The 21,400-nt window shown below is 46.3% G+C and overlaps 1 protein-coding gene across 1 annotated transcript in view; it reads right to left on the bottom strand.

The window, feature by feature from the left end:
* Positions 1-14,622, bottom strand: part of TCF20 (transcription factor 20) — an 80,423-nt gene extending 65,801 nt beyond the window's left edge. The window contains exon 1 of the mRNA XM_066596211.1: positions 14,422-14,622. The gene's annotated coding sequence lies outside the window, so the exon portion shown is untranslated. The remainder of the gene's footprint in view (positions 1-14,421) is intronic.
* Between the last annotated feature and the right edge of the window lie 6,778 nt (positions 14,623-21,400).

Below are 21,400 nucleotides of genomic sequence, written 5' to 3'. Positions count from 1 at the left end.
ACATGGACATTTATCCACATGGACTCATGCTTCCAGCCGTGCATCTAGCCTTAAAGCGTACCTAACTTTTCAGACGATTTATGCTCATTTTAAAGTCTGTGTCATATACTTTCATTAAAAATGGTTTTGTTTTACCACTGGAAATTAAGGCTGAAGGTGCAGCCTCTGTGCGATCCACGGCTTGTCGGCAGGCATTTAGCTTCCCTAGCAACCAGAATGTTGATTGAATTTTTTAGGCAGAAAGAACAAAAGCAGCATTTTGCCTCTGTTAAAAAAAAAAACAAAACTTATTATATATTCACCATGCAGGATAAATCACAAGTTTCTTTAAGTGTACAGGTGGTTACGAATGTGGTGATACCAATTAACATAATACACTGCAATATTTCCGTATTGCAGTCAATTACCTCCATGGACAGCCACAACAGCCACGGAGACCACTGTTAGGCCTCCAGTTGCCATAGTGACATAACAGCCCTTTGTGATTGCAAAGCGAATGGCCAATGGGCTTTAGATGATCTTTCAGCATTCACTGCAGCATCTAAAGCGTTAAAAGGCCAGGATTGGAGATATATCTGATCCCAGCCTTTTGTGCCAAGTGCCAGCTGTCAGCCACCAGTGATGGCACCAGCACAGCTCCTGAGCCCACACCCCATAGTGCCATAATAGTATAGAGGCTTGCATTGAGTGTGAGCCACAACGTACTATCACAGTGCTAGGCGGAAAAGGGTGCCAGTTTGTTTTAAGAAGACCTGTCACTGGATAAAGTCAGTGAGACTGACCGCAATGCTCAGCTCCACCGACTCCATCCCTGTTTTTTCTCTTCCCATACACACGTCTCTTCATACAGACTCTTCTTAGGTTGGCTCCTGGTGCGCTTAATGTGTCATGTGGGGTGGTCGCCACTGCTCACTCTCAATGGGCGATGTTGGACCTGACAGACAGTCAAAGTGGATTTTGCAAGATTTTCCACTAGGATGTCCTTTAAAGGGGTTGTCCAGTTCTAAACTATTGATGACCTTTCCCTATCCTCTGGACAAGTCATCAATAGTAGATTTGCAATAGACCCCCACCAGACACCCCCAGTGAGCAGCTGATAAAAGTGATTGGGGGGGGGGGGCTACAACTAAGGGTTCTTTTACACAGGAAAGTTGCCAGGCACTTAAGCGCCCAGCAGTCATCCCAGCGATCTCTCCTGTGCTTGGAGTGATTGCTCCGTGAATCCAGGTGGAGCACACCCGAAATAGCCTCCATTCACGGTAAACAGGCAGTCACTTACAGACTAACAACTGCCTGTTCACACGGGGCTGACCATCGTCTGACTTGTACACCTGCATAAAGTGAACAAATTATCTCTAGTTGCTCAGTCGCGGACCGTATTTACACTGAATGTATCCTTCACATTTGCACGATCCATCTAAGTGGTAATTGTTCCATGTAAAAGGGCCCCAAGACCTCATGTCCCCCCCATCATCCTGCAGGACTGTGTGGGCAGCGAGTATACACGGAGCCGCTTCCTTCATTTCCACCGGGCCTACAGGAGACCCCGAGTACAAGAACGCTGCTACTTCCGTCAGCCTCACTGAACATAAGGGGACAAAACTGCGCACCCCGCGACCTCCAGTGAGGAGGGGTGGTGGACACGGGACCCCCATTCTCAGGCTCTATGGGGTCTCAGCACCTCATCCTTCTGTGGACAGGCGATGATAAAACCTGATTGTAGAAGAAGCCCAGCAGGTAAATATGAAGAGTGATTGCTGGGAATTATCCCCCATTAACCCGATGCTGCCGAAAGAACATACAAAGAGCGGAGCGGTGATTTTATCATCACAGCAATTACTCTTCCTCCCCGAAGATGAAGCCCTACAAAAGGCGGCTTGTAGAAGCGGTGGGCTCTTTAGCAATCCCCTCTCCATGGCAACAAGGAGGCAGTTTTCAACGAGAGCAGCCATACATGCTAAAAGCAGGTGCTTATCTGTGCTAATTAGAGCTCTTTATACTGCAGCACACGCAGGCCGCTCTCTGCGTCACACAGAACAAGAGGCAGGATGCGAACCGCCGCCGCACGGACGCAGCTTACCGGCTCGCAGGGCGCACTACAACCAGTGGCTGATGCTCCAGAACCGAAAGACAAATGACATGTCAGTGTCTCTATTAATTACCTGCAGCGACCTCACTATTTTGTTAATTACAATACCGGCAGCCATGTTTACTTTTTGCATCCAGTAGACTGCAGGATCTCTAGTGACCTACCATGCAGGTAATGGCCCTTTTACATCGGCCGACAGTCTTTTAAACGACTGCACAAGCGCTGCTGTCACCGTTCAGGTTGGTGGCTAGAGATTCTAGCTTTTGGCATATATTATAGTACATCTAGCAATAGCCAATAATCGCAGCAGCCACGCACGTAACACTAAGCTTCATTCAACTTTTTTAGGAAGTGCCGGGGACATGCTCAAAAAGTCAATTTTGCCACAAAGATGATAATAGCTACACCCCAGCGTTTAAATAGGCAATCTTACTGAAAGTCCTAGTAGAAGCTGCAGTAGCACATCTGTGTAAGGCTGCATACACACACATGTACAAAACTCACACGGGTTTTGTGCGCTGCGAGACTTGCCTGAATATGAACTCTATTCTCTTGAATGGAATCATACACATAAGCAATGCTGCAAGGTAAAAATTGCTGCATATCCCATTTTCCCGCATCCCTCGGAATAGTTCGCCCGTTGTTTTCAATGGAACCTGAAAGACATCGCATGGTACTCTCGCGTCATGTGATGTGCATGGGAAAACACTTCTGATCCTCTATCACGTGTGAAACAGCCACCGGAGGATCAGAATTTCACAGAAGCGAAGTGTTTTTGCATGAAAACCGCCTCGCATCCACAGGTAAAACACAAGTTGACAAGCACAATATCTCAAGCCGATATCATCCTCGCCTGTGTGAATGTAGCCTAAATAATTTACTGTTTCACTGTGAGCGGAATCTCCTCTATTTTCTATCACTGTGCGCAGTGTATGAGAGCGACACAGCAGCTAGTCTCCACCCAACAGGTCAGAGCAATCTGAGAATTAGAGGTGGAGGCTGCACAGCAAGAAAAAGGTGAAAATGTCATACAATGGTCATATAATGGTCAGAAATAGCAGAATTTCTCATGGTAATACTAGAGCCTTCCTAAGTCCTTCATGTGCGCAGGTAGAGGCAGTTTATTAACAGCAGCATCTAGGTGGTTAGCTAGCTCCCACTCCATATGCTCTCAGTTGTGAAGGGGTTAATGGCAAATCACACTGCATAATGCTCTGCCACTTAAGAGCTCAGGTTCACAGTGTGTCAAATAACAGGCAGCCAATATAATCAGCTCCCTGTCACAAAATACGCTAAACAGAGCGCTCATGGTGAATGCTGATGGGGAAAGAGGACAAGATTCTTTCTTTACAGATCACAGCTAAAAGTGATCCATTGAGCAACAGGATCACACATGGGGATCGGTCGGCCTGGTTTCCTTCAGGCAGAAAAAAAAAAGTTTAAATAATGATTATAATTTGTCACTAGCACGGCCCCCCTATCCTGTACACAGCGACGATCATAGCCCTCCTAAAGGCAGCAGACACACTAGACTGAAAATGGGAACCTTGTTCTCGAGTGATACTCAAGTGGGGACATCGGACACATCGGCCATTGTTGCACCCAGGAGAGGCTGGGGATTATTTCGCGACATACATTTGTATACCACTTAAGGGCGCAGTCACAAACACGTAATATACACCGATTTACATCGGGCCATTCGAACTGGAGTTTTTGACATGAGCGTAAAAACCGCAGCATGTGCCATTTTGGAGCATAATATGCAGCATTAACGTAGTCTGGTACATAGAATACACTACGTAATACGCAGGATACGCTCATCTGCGCAAGCAGTAGTTACATTACAAAAGGAGAAAAAATTTAAAAAAAGGTTTACGTTTTCTACAGCAGAAATCCTGAAACTGCCAAATCTGTTCGGGTATATTAGAAGCCCCATCCGGGTTTAGAAGAGGAAAGAATATTTGACCAAAGTACAAAATAGAAATAATTTGCCCTTAGGCCGGGCTTATACGGGCGGATTTGTATTGCGGATTCCGCAATCGCAGTTCAAGTGGATGATCCAAGGTAAAATGCGGGCATTGAAAGGCACGCATCTTCGTTTTGTTTTTTTTTTGTTTGTAGTATCATGAGCTTTAAAAACTAAAATACTGTGGCTAGACGACTGCTGTAACGCCTTAAAGGGGTTTTCCCGCGAAAGCAAGTGGGGTTATACACTTCTGTATGGCCATATTAATGCACTTTGTAATGTACATCGTGCATTAATTATGAGCCATACAGAAGTTATGCACTTACCTGTTCCGTTGCTAGCGTCCTCGTCGCCATGGTGCCGTCTAATTTCAGCGTCTAATCGCCCGATTAGACGCGCTTGCGCAGTCCGGTCTTCTCCCTGGTAAATGGGGCCGCTCGTGCCGGAGAGCTGGTCCTCGTAGCTCCGCCCCGTCACGTGTGCCGATTCCAGCCAATCAGGAGGCTGGAATCGGCAATGGACCGCACAGAGCCCACGGTGCACCATGGGAGAAGACCCGCGGTGCATCGTGGGTGAAGATCCCGGCGGCCATCTTAGTAAGGTAAGGAAGAAGTCGCCGCAGCGCGGGGATTCGGGTAAGTACTAAACGGTTTGGTTTTTTTTTAACACATGCATTGGGTTTGTCTTGCGCCGAACGGGGGGCCTATTGAATAAAAAAAAAACCGTTTCGGCGCGGGACAACCCCTTTAAGGACACTTGCTTTTTCATCCTAGCTTTCCAAAAATTCTAAGTATTATCTTTCCTCCAACATAGCTGTACGAGGGTTGCTTTTTTGCAGGATGAGTTTTAATTTTTCTGTCAGTCATACCATTTAAAGCAACTGCATTTTGTAACAACTTGACAAGTCAAAACTTTTGATCACTGGGGTGCGGCTGCTGAGGCCCTACTGATGGCTAGAAGGAGCAACTGCTCACTGGCTAAAAACACTCAGTAGAAAGACTATAGGCCAGTCTTTAGCAAGCGAGCAGTGACAGCACTCGAACGCAGACTTTAGTTGACACACAAAAGAGATTGGTGGTGGTGGAGGGGGGGGTGCGGGTAATATGAGCAGCCGAATCCACAGCGATCAAAACTTGTGAGGTGAAGTTTTTAGAGACCAGAAACAAATGGAAGAAAGCAAGAATTTGAGAGCAGACAATGCAGGGTAGTCTGGGGAGCAGCACACCATCCAGACTGTCTGCCACCTCCATTGGTTCTTCCGGACTCTTCCTCCACAAGAAGTGGGTTGTACTACTTCCAGAATAAGAATAAGCCAGCTGAGCCCGGAGAGCCGTATCCCGTCACTGTGACAGCGCAAGGGAATGTCGCCTGGGTGATAGAGGGGGTTCCACAGGGTTTGGCTACTGTCTGATGTCATCCCCTGCTTACGATCTTTCTTCCGTGTGGATAATCTGCTGTCCATAAGCGTACATCCACGTGGAGGAGAGAAATTTTTTTAGAAAATTGCACGCATATGTGACCATAACCAATCCTTTACACAATCATTTTGCATGTGGAATCCAACCAGTATGTGTGAGCCCGGCATTAATTGGACTTTTATAGACTATTTGGATAATACCGAATAGGTTTAGTTAGCTAGAATAGTCGCCGGAAAAAAAGTCTGCACAGAATGAAGGCTGAGATAGGAATACCCTTTTAAGGCTCAGTGCATGCAACCAATATACGGCCTTGCACTGGAGTCATGTTTAGTGCAACTGATAGTTTTAGATCCCATACTGTGAAATCCGGGGTTAAAGGGGTTATCCTGGGAAAATTCCATGCTTTTTCTTCCAAATGTTGCCCACCATGCTGTACTAGCATAAAGGAAACCGCATTCACCGGAAGCCAGCAATGCCGACACTGACATCAGGGCCATGTCAGTAATGTAGCCAGTCACCGCTGCTCTTCGGCCAGTGATCGGCTGTAGTGATGACGTGCCATGTGTCAGGACAGAAGTGGGCACCAGCAGAACGGAAGCAACCAGGAGTTCAGTATGGCTTCTTTTATGTTGGTACAGCACGATAGGCAGCTTTTTTTTTTTTAATTGGCTGGATAACCCCTTGTGGAAAGGATGTGCACAGAATAGCCTGCAGGGGGCTGTAACCAGGCCTTCTATGTACTGGAGGTGTACTAATCAGCAGGGACAACTGTTTAGGTGTGTCTGGAGGAGTTAAAATCTCCAGCCACATTCAATTCCTTGCTGCAAGCTGGAAGCCAGAGCTGCTGCTCAGAGAGCAGTGCTGCCAGAAACCAGAGTAAGGCCAGGCTCTGAGAAGGAGCTGAAGTTACTCCCCAAGAGGACAGCTTTGGTATGTGTAGTGGCGCTAGTCTACGGTGAAGTAGTTGGTGAGGAACTACTGTTGAGTTAGTGCCTGGGTGGGCAAGTATTTATTATTTTCATAGAACCAAATGGATGTGCTGCCAGTGGATGATGCATTTGCACTGGATTTCCTTGCTACCGCTGAAAAGAAAGCACTTTTACATGGACTGAGTGTGCGGCTGTGTCCTCGCCGACCCCTCCCCCACGCAGACATTGCCACACCTTCTAAAGCCTCCAATACATTCTGCATCAATTCCTCATGGTTTCGAAGATTCCTTGGTAGCTGTCATTCAATAAGATGCTTCTTGTATAATTCAAGTGGTTTACAATCAGTCCTAATGAGTGCTGGGCGCTTGCAGGTGCAGGATGTGCTTATAAGTCACTGTGTGATACAGATAGCGGTCATGTGCTACGTGATCAGGAATAGTGCAGTTCTGTCAAATATTACAGCATTTTTGCAACAGGGTTTATGGCTGAAGATGTGTAAGAGCACATGCGGTACAACGCATGTATGCCCATGACATGACAAGAACAGGTTTTACCCACTTGAAGAAAAGGATGAAGATTTCTACTGAATGATGCGAGCAGAGAACATGAAAAGCACAATGAGTTGATACAGAAACTAGATTGTACACGGTTTAATGAAAAATTATAGTTTTCCTAGGGGCATAAATGCCATACAAGATGGCACACAATCCACATTCCCAGAAATCTCATCCTTAGGCCTCATGTCCACGGGGAAAATCAGGCCCGCTACGGATTCTCCATGGAGAATCTGCAGTGGGTCCCTCCTGCCCCGCGGACATGAGCGCTGAAAATAAGAATAAAGCAGAATAAACTTACCTCTCGCACGCTCCGGATCCTTCCTTCGCTGCCGCGTCATCTTCTCTGCGTCGCGGCCGGATCTTCTTTCTTCGGCCCGGCGGATGCGCAGGATGACGTCGGTGACGTGTCCCGCGCATTTGCCGGCCCGAAGCAAAATGATCCGGCCGCGACTGAGAGAAGATGGCGCCGCGGCGAAGAGAAGAAACGGAGCGGGTGAGTAAAATCTGATTTTTGTCTCCCGCGGATCCAGACGGCTTCCATAGGCTTCAATAGAAGCCCGCGGGAGACCCGCACGAAAATGGAGCATGGTCCAGATTTTTTTCATGCTCCATTTTTTTTTTTAAAATCACTTTTATTGACCATCCGCAGGTATTTATCTACCCGCGGGTGGTCAATGCATCCCTATGGGGTGCGGATCCGCGGGCAGGAGAAGAGTTAAAATCTGCTGCGGATTTTAATTCTTCTTTTGCCCGTGGACATGAGGCCTTACACTGAGGAATAAATCTATAGCATAAGTGGACCAGCAGGGCAGAAGTTACATCTATTCACACTATCCTACTATACCAAAAAGTAACTAGACTCCTGAGCAAGAATCACAAGTCGTATTTATTTCCATATGTTAATACGTAGTGGGGCTCCTTTGGCTCTAATGACATCAGATACTCTCCATGGCATATGGTCTACTGATATCTGATACACCTCAGCTGGTATTTCCCTCCATTCATCCTACAAAGATGGAAGCTGTTAATGTTTTCTGAGCCAACATTCCAGAGATGTTCAGTAGGGTTCAGGTCAGATTCTGCGCAGCCAGTCCAACCGTGGAACATCCACATCCTCAGACCAAAGTACAACAGCATTGGATGTGTGATAAGGTGTGCTGTCTTATTAGAAATGTGGCCAACCATTCCCAGAGTATTACCACATTGTCTGCAGTACATCATCATCTAGAGTGTCAAGGTATTGCTCACTGTTCATGGTTCTGGTCACTAAAACCAACGGACCGACACCATGCTACGTAACCTATCCCATAATGGAACCACCGCCATACTTACCTGTTGGCACAACACACACAGGTAAAAAGTGTTCTCCAGGCTCCTCCACATCCAGGCAAGTCCATCTGATTTGAAGATGGAGTAACATCATTCATCACTTCATAGAACGTTCTTCCAGGCTCAACTGTCCAATGACCATGCTCCTTACACAATTGTGGATGTGCCAACTCATTGTGCTTCGTGATGGATGGCTTGGGTGCACAAACCATGTACCCAATATCGTACAGTTCCGAAGTGCTGACATTGACTTGGCTTCCACTTGCATGCAGATTGTCAGCGTGTTCCTGGGTAGTGGAAAAGCGAGCTTTGTGAATAATCCTCCCCAGCTGCCGTTTGGCCCTCTCGGTTAGTATTTTAGGTTAGGCGGTTCTTGGTTTAGACGTGGTACGTCTCTCTCCTCCCCCTTGTGATCACATAACAGTTGATCCTGCGGCCTGGGTTTTAGTGGAAATGTCGCAAAATGATAGTCTACTAATATGGCAACCAACAATGATACCATGTGAAAACTCTTAAATTCCTTGGATTGAGGAATATTAAGTGAAGCAAAACAAACTATGGCAAACACCTCTTGTGGAGTATGGTTTAGGACACATGACATGCTAATAAGACATGATCCACTCTACTGCTGGGGTGGGGGTGGGGTCCAAATACTTTTGGTAGCATAGTTGTATGCTGACGATTTTCAGCGCATTCATCTCTTCAAACGAGAGGGTGAAATCCTCACCAAGACTCATGTGTTAGATGCGGTATTTCCACCGTGGAAAATCCACTATGAGTGAATGTAGCCCAATACCCCCCTTAAAATGTAAGGAGTCTTTCACACGGGCTACAAAATTGTAAGATGCTGTAGCGATGAGACATTACTACAAAATGCATGTATATGAAGCCCATTGTTTCCAATGGGTTCTTTCACATAAGAGATGTTTTGTAGCCTTAAAGAACCCATTGGAAACCATGGGCTTCACATACATGCGTTTTGTAGTAATGTCTCATCGCTACAGCATCTTACAATTTTGTAGCCTGTGTGAAACAGGCCTGAACTAGATGAAAAATGTATTGAGGTAAACACATGATTCTGGGTTCCATGATCTTTTGGGGGGACTAAAGCAGTAGAATAATAATCAACTCTCTCAAGTACTGTAATTTTAGGATTATAAAATGCACTTTTTATCAAGAAATAATTTAGCTAAAAAGAAGTGGTGTCCTATAGCTGACGTCAGTGGAGCCTGGCATTGCTAGACCCCCCTGACCGCTTCCATAATGATTGGGTAGAACACTTCTAAAGCGCCTGCCACATCACTGAGGATTATATTGCAGATCTTTGATCCACCTATTGAAAGTCCGATGGTGGAGACTGGAGGTCGTAAAGTAATCCCAACTAGTGGTGCAGCCCCAATGCGAGAAGCGTGACAGAGGTGCTGCCCACCTCTCTATGGGGAATCTGTTCATGCACAGCTAAAAAAATGGGCCTCCCGAAGCTTCCCAGCCATCTACTTGATCCAGCACTGGAAGGAAGCAGTCACCCACAATTCGGGCCTTGCGGAGTGCAGTATCCATAGCAACCGTTGCTTCACAGATTCCCCTGCTGTCAGGGAATGAGGGAGAGGTGCAATACTATAGTTTTTAGTAACTGCAGTACAGTGCGCCACTGACTGTAAAATACATATATGAGATATGCACATGTATATGTGAGATATATATCACAATCTGCATCTCACATATACGTTGTGTATCTCAGTATAAATATATACACACACACTAGATTGACCCAATGTTCGGGAGAGTGGTTTAATAAGTGTCGAGCCGGGGATTCGGCTTGAACTATTCACCGTCCACGGCTTGGTCTTCCACATTGACTCTCGCTAGCAGCGCTGTTGGCCGAAGCACAACTGCGCCACTAGACTTACCATAGGAACTTTGACCTGGCCTGACAGGTCACTCACATTTTATGATGTCACGGTGGTGGTTAGGATGTCACAAATCTAATGACACTAAAATCATCCACCAAAGGTGACGCAAAGGGGGCAAAATGTGGTGCAAGAAAAAGCCTGTAGGCTTTTTTATATTAATGTATACACTGCTGGGATGCATATGTATTCCGTATGAAGCAGCAGTGGACACACACGAGTCTCTATTCGTTGCATATTGATGGAAAGCCTTGTTGCTTACAATGGCTGCGGTGTGCCCTGTCTTTAGACAGGAAGAAGAAGGTGGCTGTCAAAAGGATATATGCTGATTGGGTCACCATTACCAGTAGCGTTGCATCAAAAGAGATCTACGGGCACATGATGAGAACATTGTTCTTCCTCTTTACTAGTCACTGGTCAGACCACACATGGAATACTGTGGACAGTTTTGGGCACCAAGGAGGACATATCAGAGCTTGAGTCGGTACAAAGGTGGGCAACTAAAGTAATAAACGGAAAGGGTGGACTACAATACCCAGAGAGGTTATTAAAATTGGGATAATTCAATGATGGGCCACTTACCCAGAACTGTACCAAGGGGGCACTCTAATACCTATGTATAGATATATCAGGGGACAATACAGAGATCTCTCCCATCATCTATTATACCCAGGACTTTAACAAGGGGGCGCTCTAATAACTATGTATAGATATATCAGGAGACAATACAGAGGTCTCTCCCACCATCTATTTATATCCAGGACTGTGAGGCCAGATTCACAGGAGCGTATTTGCATGCGAAACGTGTGTGGGTATAATACGCAGGAAACAGAACCCATTGATTTCAATGGGTTTGTTTGAATACGCGTGTGCAATTTGGTTGTGGAAAACAAAAAATACACAGCATGTTCTATTTTCCTGCAGGGAAAGAACATTTTGAATTCCAGAAACTATCGGCCATTTCTTCCCCATAAGAGCGGTGAGACTGTGGAACTCTCCTGAGGATGTGGCGATCATGACGAATATAAAAATGTGAGGAGTTTTCACATGGAAGCAGCCTTGCATCCCTGCGGGGCTGAAGGAATCCTCCGGCACGGCTGTCACAGCCGCGGCAGGGGATCGCAATGTTCTCCCATTGTTTTCAATGGGGCTGGTGCTGCAAGAAAGAACTGTGATTTATTCCGTGTATAGCATAGCAACGCGGGGCCATGCAGGGAAATGCCGCAGATTTAAATGAACCCATTTTATGTTTGCGTAGCATCGCGTTAATCTAGTTTGATAAGAGTACAAGAGGGGCCTGGATGCCTTTCCTGAGCAGTACAATATTACATGTTACATCACCGATTACTCAGAAGGGTCGCTGATCCAGGGGATTATTCCCATTTGGAGTCTGGAAGGAATTTATTTTTACTAAAATGAGGAAAACCTCCTATGGGTTTTTTGGCCTTCCTCTGGATAAATGTGTATTTTCAGTCTTACATGCTATGTTACTATGTAGAGGGGTATATTATAAGATATAGCATTGCATGAATTAGCTCTCAGGGGGCTTACAGTAATTCACTCTTAGCACCTTGGGCCAATTTTATTTTTTTGTATTTACTCTGCACGATTATCACTCACTTGAACGAATTTTGAGCAATAATTGTTGCGTGTAAATGGGCCATAAGCCGGGGTCTCGCGTTGACTAGATATTCTGATCCAATAACCAAAAGTGCTTGATGCCACCTAGTTTCTCCAGTGTGATGGAAAACCTGCACAATTACCCAATCCTTCACCTACACGGGTCGGAGCGCTCCTCTGCGGAGTTTCAGCTGGATCAACAAAAGAATGTGGAAAAGTGAAAAAATATTTTGTTGAATTGTTTTTTTTTCCTCAGCTGATAAAGTATAGCAAAAAAAATCTGAACTGCAGAATATGCGATACGTTGTGTGGTTGTACAAGACCTCTAAGGTCGGGCGTGCGTGAGCGTAATTTAATTGCGTAATACCCAGTGAATGGAGTCCATGAAAGTACGTTGATTTTTCATTGATCCATTCATAGATGTGTATATACATGGTGTACAATAAAAAGGGACGCAGCATGTTCTCTATGGGCGCATAATAAACATAGTATATACGTAATTACATTGTGCATTACAGCGTTTATACGTGATGTCACTAAGCAACAGCAGAAAATAAAAAAAAAAAATAGAAAATAAGAAACCAGGAAGACTGCACTTTATAGCGAGCATTACATACGTGTGTGAGATACACTATCATGCGCAGTCAAAAGTCGCTGTCATACACAGTGATACTCCGGCTCACACAGCGGTAAAACACGTTTTACCACACGCCTATATCTGTAGCGCTTGTTGTCTATCGTATTTGCACCGTAGATATGAGCTGCACGCGAGATTCTTGTACACAACTTGCACAGCACACGGACACCCCATCCGTGTGCGGGACAGCGCACAATACATGTCGTATTCTTGTGCCAGACTGGCACTAAAACAGAACACGCAGCGATTCTTCACTCGGCCCTCTCCAACGGATGGGTACTTTTTCTGTGCGAGTTCCATCCACATCGTAATCCCACAGGCCACGTAAATCCCCCTGACAAACCTCTGTGTCGCAGAACACGAGCGCCCGGCTTCTTCCGCATTATTAAAATAATGTTATTTATATAGCGCCAACTTATTCCACAGCACTTTCAGGTAATTTATTTATCGCCCCCCCCCCACCAAGCCGGGTACTCATTATACCAACCTCGGAAGGATGGTCAACCTCGAGCCGGCTACCTGAGTCATGCCAGGATTGAACCCGCAACCTTCAGGTCGTGAGCGAGAGCTTAGAACTGCATACTGCTGCTTTAACACTCTGCACCACACGAGGCATCATCATCTGTTTACACATCATCTCATTCCAAGAGAAAAGACCCCAATTTTTATTTCCCAGATTTGTTAAAATCACAGTGAGGAAGAAGTGGAGCGGTTGTGCATAGCAACCAGAGTCCATAGCAACCAGTACCCACTGCTCATTCCTCCAGAGCGCGGCCTGACCGTGTGCGTCGCGCTGCACTTCTTCCTGATGAACACATGTATTCCTCCAGGAACCGTGTAAGAACTAACGCTACCCATCCTGTATCCTTACTTCTTGATGTGTAGTCACCGGGATCATCGCTCCATCTTCCCAGTCGTTGTGAGGGGTTACTTCTGTTTTCCTGCCTGTCCACAGGCGTTGCGGTATCCTGCGGTGGATCTCCGCCACTGAAGCCACCGCCCAGGAGCCGGCAGACGGATCTCCACGGTCAGGCTATCTGACAGATAGGCTCACCGTGGAGAATCGCAGCGATTCGCAACATGCTGCGACTTGCCGTCCGCAAGCGGAGAATCGCAATGTATCGCAACACTATGGTAAGCTGGCAGTGCGATCACCGCGGGGAACGCAATGTAAAAACGCCCGTGGACAGGCAGCGTTAATGCCGATTATAGAGTGTTTGGGCCTCCGTATAACCACTCAACTTCAGTTACTTCTCAGAGCTCCCTAGTCACACATGGAGGGCCGGTCCTGACCGGGCCCCCTGCCGGAGAGCGCCCGGTCCTAACTGGACAACCACCCAGTCCCGGCCGCCGGTGGGCACCCAGTCCTGACCGGACGGCCGCCGGTGGGCACCCAGTCCTGACCGGACGGCCGCCGGTGGGCACCCAGTCCTGACCGGACGGCCGCCGGTGGGCACCCAGTCCTGACCGGACGGCCGCCGGTGGGCACCCAGTCCTGACCGGACGGCCGCCGGTGGGCATCCAGTCCTGACCGGACGGCCGCCGGTGGGCATCCAGTCCTGACCGGACGGCCGCCGGTGGGCACCCAGTCCTGACCGGACGGCCTTCAGTGGGCACCCAGTCCTGACCGGACGGCCTTCAGTGGGCACCCAGTCCTGACCGGACGGCCTTCAGTGGGCACCCAGTCCTAACTGGACAACCACAAGTCCTAACCAGACAGCCTTCAGTGGGCACCAAGTCCTGACAGCCACCAAGTCCTGACCGGACAGCCACCTGGTAATGACCGATCAGCCACATAGTCCTGACCGGACGGCCGTAGAACTGACGACGTAACACAAAACCCCGCGGTGCCGTCCTGAAGCAGAAGGAAGGTGTTGTCAGCCTTCACCCTCTCGGCAGACGACGGGCCGGTATCACGGAGGAGCTACACGCAGGTAACACAGACAACCCACCGCCGCCCCCTTACCTGCGCAGGTCACTTCCCCATGCCGCTCGCAGGAGGGTGGCTCCGGACCGGTGACCCCCGCCTCCCCGCCTCTCTCGTCTCGCTGCTTTCTTCAACAATCAGACGTAGAGGCAGGAGCGCCGCGGAGCGAGGATGCTGCGGGGGGCTGGGGGAGCCTGGGAGGGGGCGCGATCTGGGATCAGACACTCAGGTCTGTCGGGAGGGAGGGGGCGGGGCTGCTGCTCGCAGTTTCCTCCCACTGCTCCCTTCTTCCTCTCTCCCCTCCTCCTTTGCTATTTTCCGCCTCCTTTTCCTTTCATTGGCCGCCCTCCCCTTCGTAGAGGCCTAACCGCGTCCATCTTGGCTGTGGTCCTTCCTCTTACACAGCAGGGAGTGGGGAGAGGGCAGCGCGCCCTCCACTGGCAGCAGGAGAGAATGCGGAGAGCCGTCTGCCTGCTGCCTGACGAGACAAACTCGGGATTTGTGTGGAAAATGATAGCCTGAGCTCTTAAACGGTGGGGAATGTCGGAAGTGCAGCCATGTGTCAGCCGAGGGGCTGCTGGAAGCCCCCAATGTTGTCCTGGCCTGAGCATACAGTACTCGCAGATGTCCGGCGCCTTGTATTCGGTTATGGGATCAAGAAGCGCTGCCTGTGGTGACAGTTACCGCGGGATCAGCTGACCAGCAGGGATGTTAGCGGCGGACCCCGCGAATTAGCTATCAATAACCTGTCAGTCATTGATACAAACCAGTTCAAGTCCCACCGGATGCCACGTGTCCACGTATAGGGGACAGTCGGCGCCCCTAAACCATGGTTAATCCATGTGTTCCCTGCCACACCATTTCGCAATAGACATGGCACAAACCCGCCCCCTGCGCAGGTCCAAAGGAGCCGGCCTGCCTCACTAGGCGACAGCGCTGGACACGGGCAAGCCACCATATTTATTTTTACACTTTTTTTAGAGCAGGTCAAGGGCCGCAGACGTTCCAGGCAATATAGGGGTGCTAAATGAGACAAATTCTGCTTACGACGCTAGCTATAGAGGGCACAGCATGTGGCATCATCTGTAGGATGCAGTGTGTGGTACTGTCTTCGGGGGGCACAGGCTGTGGCACTACTTTTACGGTGGTATGGCTTGTATTCTTGGGGCACAGAATGTGGCACTACTTTAAGGGGGCATGGCTTGTATTCTTGAGGCACAGGCTGTGGCACTACTTTTAGGGGGCACGGCTTGTATTCTTGGGGCACAGGCTGTGGCACTACTTTTAGGGGGCATGGCTTGTATTATTGGGGCACAGGCTGTGGCACTACTTTTACGGTGGTATGGCTTGTATTCTTGGGGCACAGAATGTGGCACTACTTTTAGGGGGCACGGCTTGTATTCTTGGGGCACGGAATGTGGCACTATTAAAAGACTTTGGGACCTATTTTTTTAAATCACTGTCGGGGCACAGTCTACAAGCCCAAAAGTCACAGTTTTGGCAGTTGCGCCAAAATTGTGGCTATTGGACACCAGAATTCTGTGTTCATGACTTCTGAAATAGGCCCCACCATTTGGCACTGTATTTCATGGGGCACAGTAGGTGGCACTATTTTTTTGGACTCAGTGCATCATAGGATTGTATTCAGGAGGCACAACATGAGACACAATTATATTCGGGCACAGTTGAGGAGATTTACTAAGTTATATGCACCAGGATTCTGGCTCAGTCTGCACCAAAAAACTCCATGGTTCACCAAAACTCATATGGCTCTTGGAATGTGGCGACACAAAAGGAAAGTGTCACATGTGTGCAATAACTCCAAACCAAAATGCAAAAACTCTCTGGAAATGTTCACAGCACACTACCAGGAACCCCAAGCATGACAAAGAAAAAATAAAGAAGGGAAAAATCTTTCTGACTGGAACTTCAGGGTAACAACCCTTACCTACTAGTGGATGGGATGGCCTGCCCTGATAAGGACACATCCACCCTTGTGCCTGTGCCACTCACTAACCCCGATACATGACAAAGGAAAAACCACCATAAGAGAAAACCAAAAGCTACAAGAATAAATCTTAGTAATAAATCTCTTAACTTATCTGAAGTGCCACTGAAAGAACTAGGAAAACCAGATCCAGATATGTCCTCACTCCACAGCAGAAGGAGTCCAGTGAAATTGACCAGCACAGAACCCAGCCTACTAGGGAATAAAAAACCCTCCCTAATTTCCCCCAGGTGTACACCAACAGCTGACACACGCATCAAAGAAGACCAAATGCACCGTCAAGCTTAAACTGACACAATCGTACCTCCTTTTCTAGAAGGGGCCTCTAGATCTTTAGGCTCCAGTCTACCATGGTTATGTTTTTGATAGCTTTTATGAGATGGTCTGCATTGACATCCGCGGACAGGAGCCACGTCCTTTCCGCTGGCCCGTATCCCCGCTGGGCCAGAGGATGAACCAAATACTGTAGTATGTTTATCACATCTCAGAAGTCTATAATGTGACTGATCTCAAACTGAAGATCTGCATCCAATTTGACCTAGGCAGGAGGGGAACAACCAACCCCAGTATCAATATATTGTTTAGAGAGACTTGTGAAACACATTAGCTATCCTCAAGGAGACCAAAAGCTCCAACCTAAAAGAAACCGCATTGATCTTCTCAATGATTTTGAACGGTCCAATAAATCGTGAGCCTAGTTTGAAGGACTGTTGTTAAGTTTAATATTCTTCGTAGACAGACAGAATCTGTCTCCCACCACGAAATCAACCCCCACCGAATGTGTGCACTCAGCTACCAGCTTGTAATTACTTATGGTCTTCTTAAGACTTCTCTAGACCTCTTCCCAAATCGTCTTAATATCAGAGGAAAATTCCCATTCCAAAACAAGGGTGAAATCCATAGTTACAAAAAATGTCAAAGTGCCTGTAAATTCTAAAGATCTACTGTTCAGTGCAACCTCAGCCAAAGGCAAAAATTCGGTCCACTCCTCCTAATTATCCGAAACATAGCACCGCAAGCATTGCTCCAAATTTTGATTACACCTTTCTGTTTGGCCGTTAGTCTGAAGATGATATGCGGAGGAGTAGGAGAGTTGAATTCCCAACCGAGTACACAAACTGCCAGAATTTGGAAACCAACTGTACTTCCCAGTCAGAGACTATGTCAACCAGTAATCCATGTAATAATTTTGCCAATGTCCTAGCATTTGGGAGACTGGGTAGTGCAACAAAACAGCACATCTTACTAAAGCTTTTGACCACCACCCAGATGGTTGTATTCCCTTCAGAAAGTGGCAAATCCATAATAAAATCCGTGGACAAATGAGTCCAAAGTTTTTGAGAGACGGGCAGGGATAACAAACCTTTCTGCATGAAAAGTCCGAGGTGTTTTCGTTCTCGCACATATCTCACATGCAGAAACAAAACTAAAAACATCCCTATTTAACCCTGACCACCAAAAGGTTATAGTTAATAGTTTCCTAGTATTATTTACTCTGGGTGTCAGGATTTGACCTCCTGCACCTTAAACGGCAGCCCTTCATACTGATCTATTCAGCATGCTGGATAGCTCTCCGGATTTCTAGTCTTGTGTGCCTCGTTCCTTGTCTCCATGTTCTGGCTCCATGTTTTCCTGTATATTACACTCTGTGTCTGGTACCTTCCCCAATTAGTCCCCTATTTAAACCTGGCCCCGACACTCCCTCCTTGCGTGTTTGCTATGCCTTGTGCCCTCTAATCAAGCTATCTTCCCGCATACCTGCTCCTCTACAAACTGATCGTCCATCTCTTGTACCAGACTCCGGCTTCACCTCCTGACTTCACTACTGCTAAACCCTTTGTATTGCACTGATATCTCGTTTATTAGACCCAGACTGCCTCTTTGACCGCTTTTTCCACCATGTACTGGCATGAAAAGCTTCCTGTCAGGAAGAAGTGCCGTTGTGAAGAAGAAAAGAAAAGTGGTGGTTGTGGGGCATTCCCTATTGAGAGAAACAGAGGCCGCTGTCTGCAGACCTGACATGTCACGAGGGGTGTGCTGTCTTCCTGGTGCATAAATCAATGATGTATCTGAAAGCCTGTCAAGACGCTCCAGTCCTACAGAACACCACCCATTCCTACTAATACATGTAGGGACAAATAACACTGCAAAAAAGGACCTTGCAACCATCTGCAGAGACTTTGAAGACCTTGGAAAGAAGGTGAAGGAACTAGGAGCACAGGTGGTCTTCTCATCCATTCTCCCAGTGGATGGCCATAGAATAAGAAGATGGAATAGAATTCTAGAGGTGAACAACTGGCTACATCGATGGTGCCATCGGAAAAGATTTGGATTTCTAGACCATAGAGTGAATTACCTATACAATGGACTGCTTGCTAGAGACGGTTTGCACTTTACAAAAACAGGTAAGCATTTATTTGATGGGCGCCTTGCTTCACTCATTAGTAGAGCTTTTAACTAGAATGATATGGGAAGGGAAGTGAAAGGCCAGGTAAAAATATACAGCTAATACATTGGATAACTTTGCTATTAAAAGTAAAAAGAAAGCACAAAGACAAAAAATTCAGAAGGAAAGTAGAGGAGCAAGAGACACCGATCACAAACTAAAATGTTTCTACACAAATGCCAAGAGAATGGGAAACAAACAAGAAGAATTGGAGCTCCTAATACAAAAAGAGAAATATGATATCATAGGCATCACGGAAACTTGGTGGAATTATACACATGATTGGAATACAAGGCTTGAAGCATACAACTTATTTATAAGAAACAGACCTACAAAAAGGGGAGGAGGTATTGCGTTGTATGTTAGGAAAACATTAATCTCCACCAAGATTCAAGCTTCAGAGCATGGCAATTCTGTAGAAACTGTTTGGGTAAGAATACAAGGAGAGAACAACAGAAAGGATACCATTGTAGGCATTTACTATAGGCCACCTATACAAGGAGAAGATATTGATGAACTCTTTTTTTAGTTTAGATGGCCAAGCTCTCAAAAAAGCATGGCATAGTGATCATGGGAGATTTTAACTATCCAGACATTTGTTGGGAATCTCTCTCAGGTAGAAGTAATGAATCCAACAAATTCTTAACCACTCTTGCTGACAACTTTATCTTCCAAAAGGTAGAAGAGAAAACAAGGGGATCTGCTATCTTGGACCTAATTCTTACCAGCAGGGAGAAAATGGTTGAGGAAGTAAGAGTGACTGGGACCTTAGGAGGCAGTGATCATGCTATCCTTGAATTTTGAATAAAAAGAGGAGGAAGACCTGAGAAGACTCAAACCTCAAGGTTGGATTTCAGAAAGGCAGATTTTAATCAACTCAGAAAGAGGGTAGGGAGAATCCAATGGCTGGATGTTCTTAATGACAGAAATGTCCAAGAAGGTTGGGAAATATTGCGAAATGAGATTCTCAAAGCACAATTGCTAACAATCCCTAAAAGAAGGAAGAATGGGAAGCATTTAAAGAAACCAGGATGATGAACACAGAAGTTGCACACATGTTAAAAACAAAGAAAAATATGTTTATCAAATGGAAAGAGGGGGTATATCTAAAGAATAATATAATGCAGTCTGCAGAAACTGTAGGGCAAGTGTCAGAAAAGCTAAAGCTAATAATGAATTGAGGCTTGCAACAGAGGCCAAAAGCAATAAAAAATCATTTGGGGTGTATGTCAAAAGAAAAGTCAAAGATGCTATTGGATGCTTACAGGATGAAAATGGTGAAATGGTTAAAAATGATGTTCAGAAGGCCGAACTTTTAAATTCCTATTTTGTATCTGTTTTCTCTCAGAAAGTAGATGGAACATCAACTGAACTTCCCTGTGCTACTGGGGGAATAAAAGAATGCAGGCTATCTATAAGCAGAGAGATGGTGAGGGAACACTTAGCTTACTTAAAGGAATTCAAGTCTCAAGGTGCAGATGAATTATATCCTGGGATACTAAAGGAAGCAGTGGAGGTAATTGCTGAACCACTCTCCATAATCTTTTAAAATTCCTGGAGAACAGGAGAAGTCCCAGAAGATTGGAAAAGGGTAAATGTTGTTCCTATCTTCAAAAAAGGAAAGAAGGTGGATCCAGGAAACTACAGACCTGTGAGCCTGACTTCTATACCAGGAAAGATCTTTAACCAGAGCCAGCATGGGTTTGTAACAAACAAGTCATGCCAGACGAATCTAATTTCCTTCTATGACAGAATCACCGACTGGGTTGATCAGGGAAACGCGGTGGATATAGTATATCTTGACTTGAGTAAAGCATTTAACAAAGTATCTCATACCATACTTATTGAAAAAATGACCAAATATACGATTGACAAGGCAACTGTTAGGTAGATTGACAAGTGGCTGAGTGATCATACTCAGAGTGGTCATAGATGGCTGCACATACAAGTGGAAGAATGGATCAAGTGGGGTACCATAAAGCTCTGTCCTAGGCCCAGTGTTGTTCGACATTTTTATAAAAAATCTGGAAGAGGGAATTGATGGGAAAATTATCAAAAGTGACGACGACACGAAGCTAGGAGGGATAGCTAACACTAGGGAAGAGAGGTAGAGTATTCTAAAAGATCTAGAAAAGCTTAAACAGTGGGTGGCAACTAGCATAATGGTATTTAACCAGGAGAAATGCAAAGTCCTACATCTGGGCAAGAAAAATGAAAATAGCACATACAGAATGGGAGGAATTGGGCTAAGCAGCAACACATGTGAAAAAGACTTGGGTATACTAATAGATCATAGACTGAACATGAGTCAACAATGTGATGCAGCAGCCAAAAAGGCAAACACAATTCTGTGTATTAAGAGAAGCATAGAGCTTAGATCACGTGAGGTAATTATTCCCCTCTACTCTTCCTTAGTCTGACCTCATCTGCAATACTGTGTCCAGATCTGGGCACCCACTTTAAAAAAGACATAGGCAAACTGGAGCAAGTTCAGAGAAGAGTTACCAAGATGGTAAACAGTCTGCAAATCATGTCCTATGAAGAACGGTTAAAGGATCTGGGAA

The sequence above is a fragment of the Eleutherodactylus coqui genome, chromosome 3, assembly GCF_035609145.1.
Source record: "Eleutherodactylus coqui strain aEleCoq1 chromosome 3, aEleCoq1.hap1, whole genome shotgun sequence".
In the NCBI taxonomy this organism is placed as follows: Eukaryota; Metazoa; Chordata; class Amphibia; order Anura; family Eleutherodactylidae; genus Eleutherodactylus; species Eleutherodactylus coqui.
The sequence above is the reverse complement of the archived record's forward strand: the minus strand, read 5'-3'. Positions and strand labels throughout refer to the sequence as shown.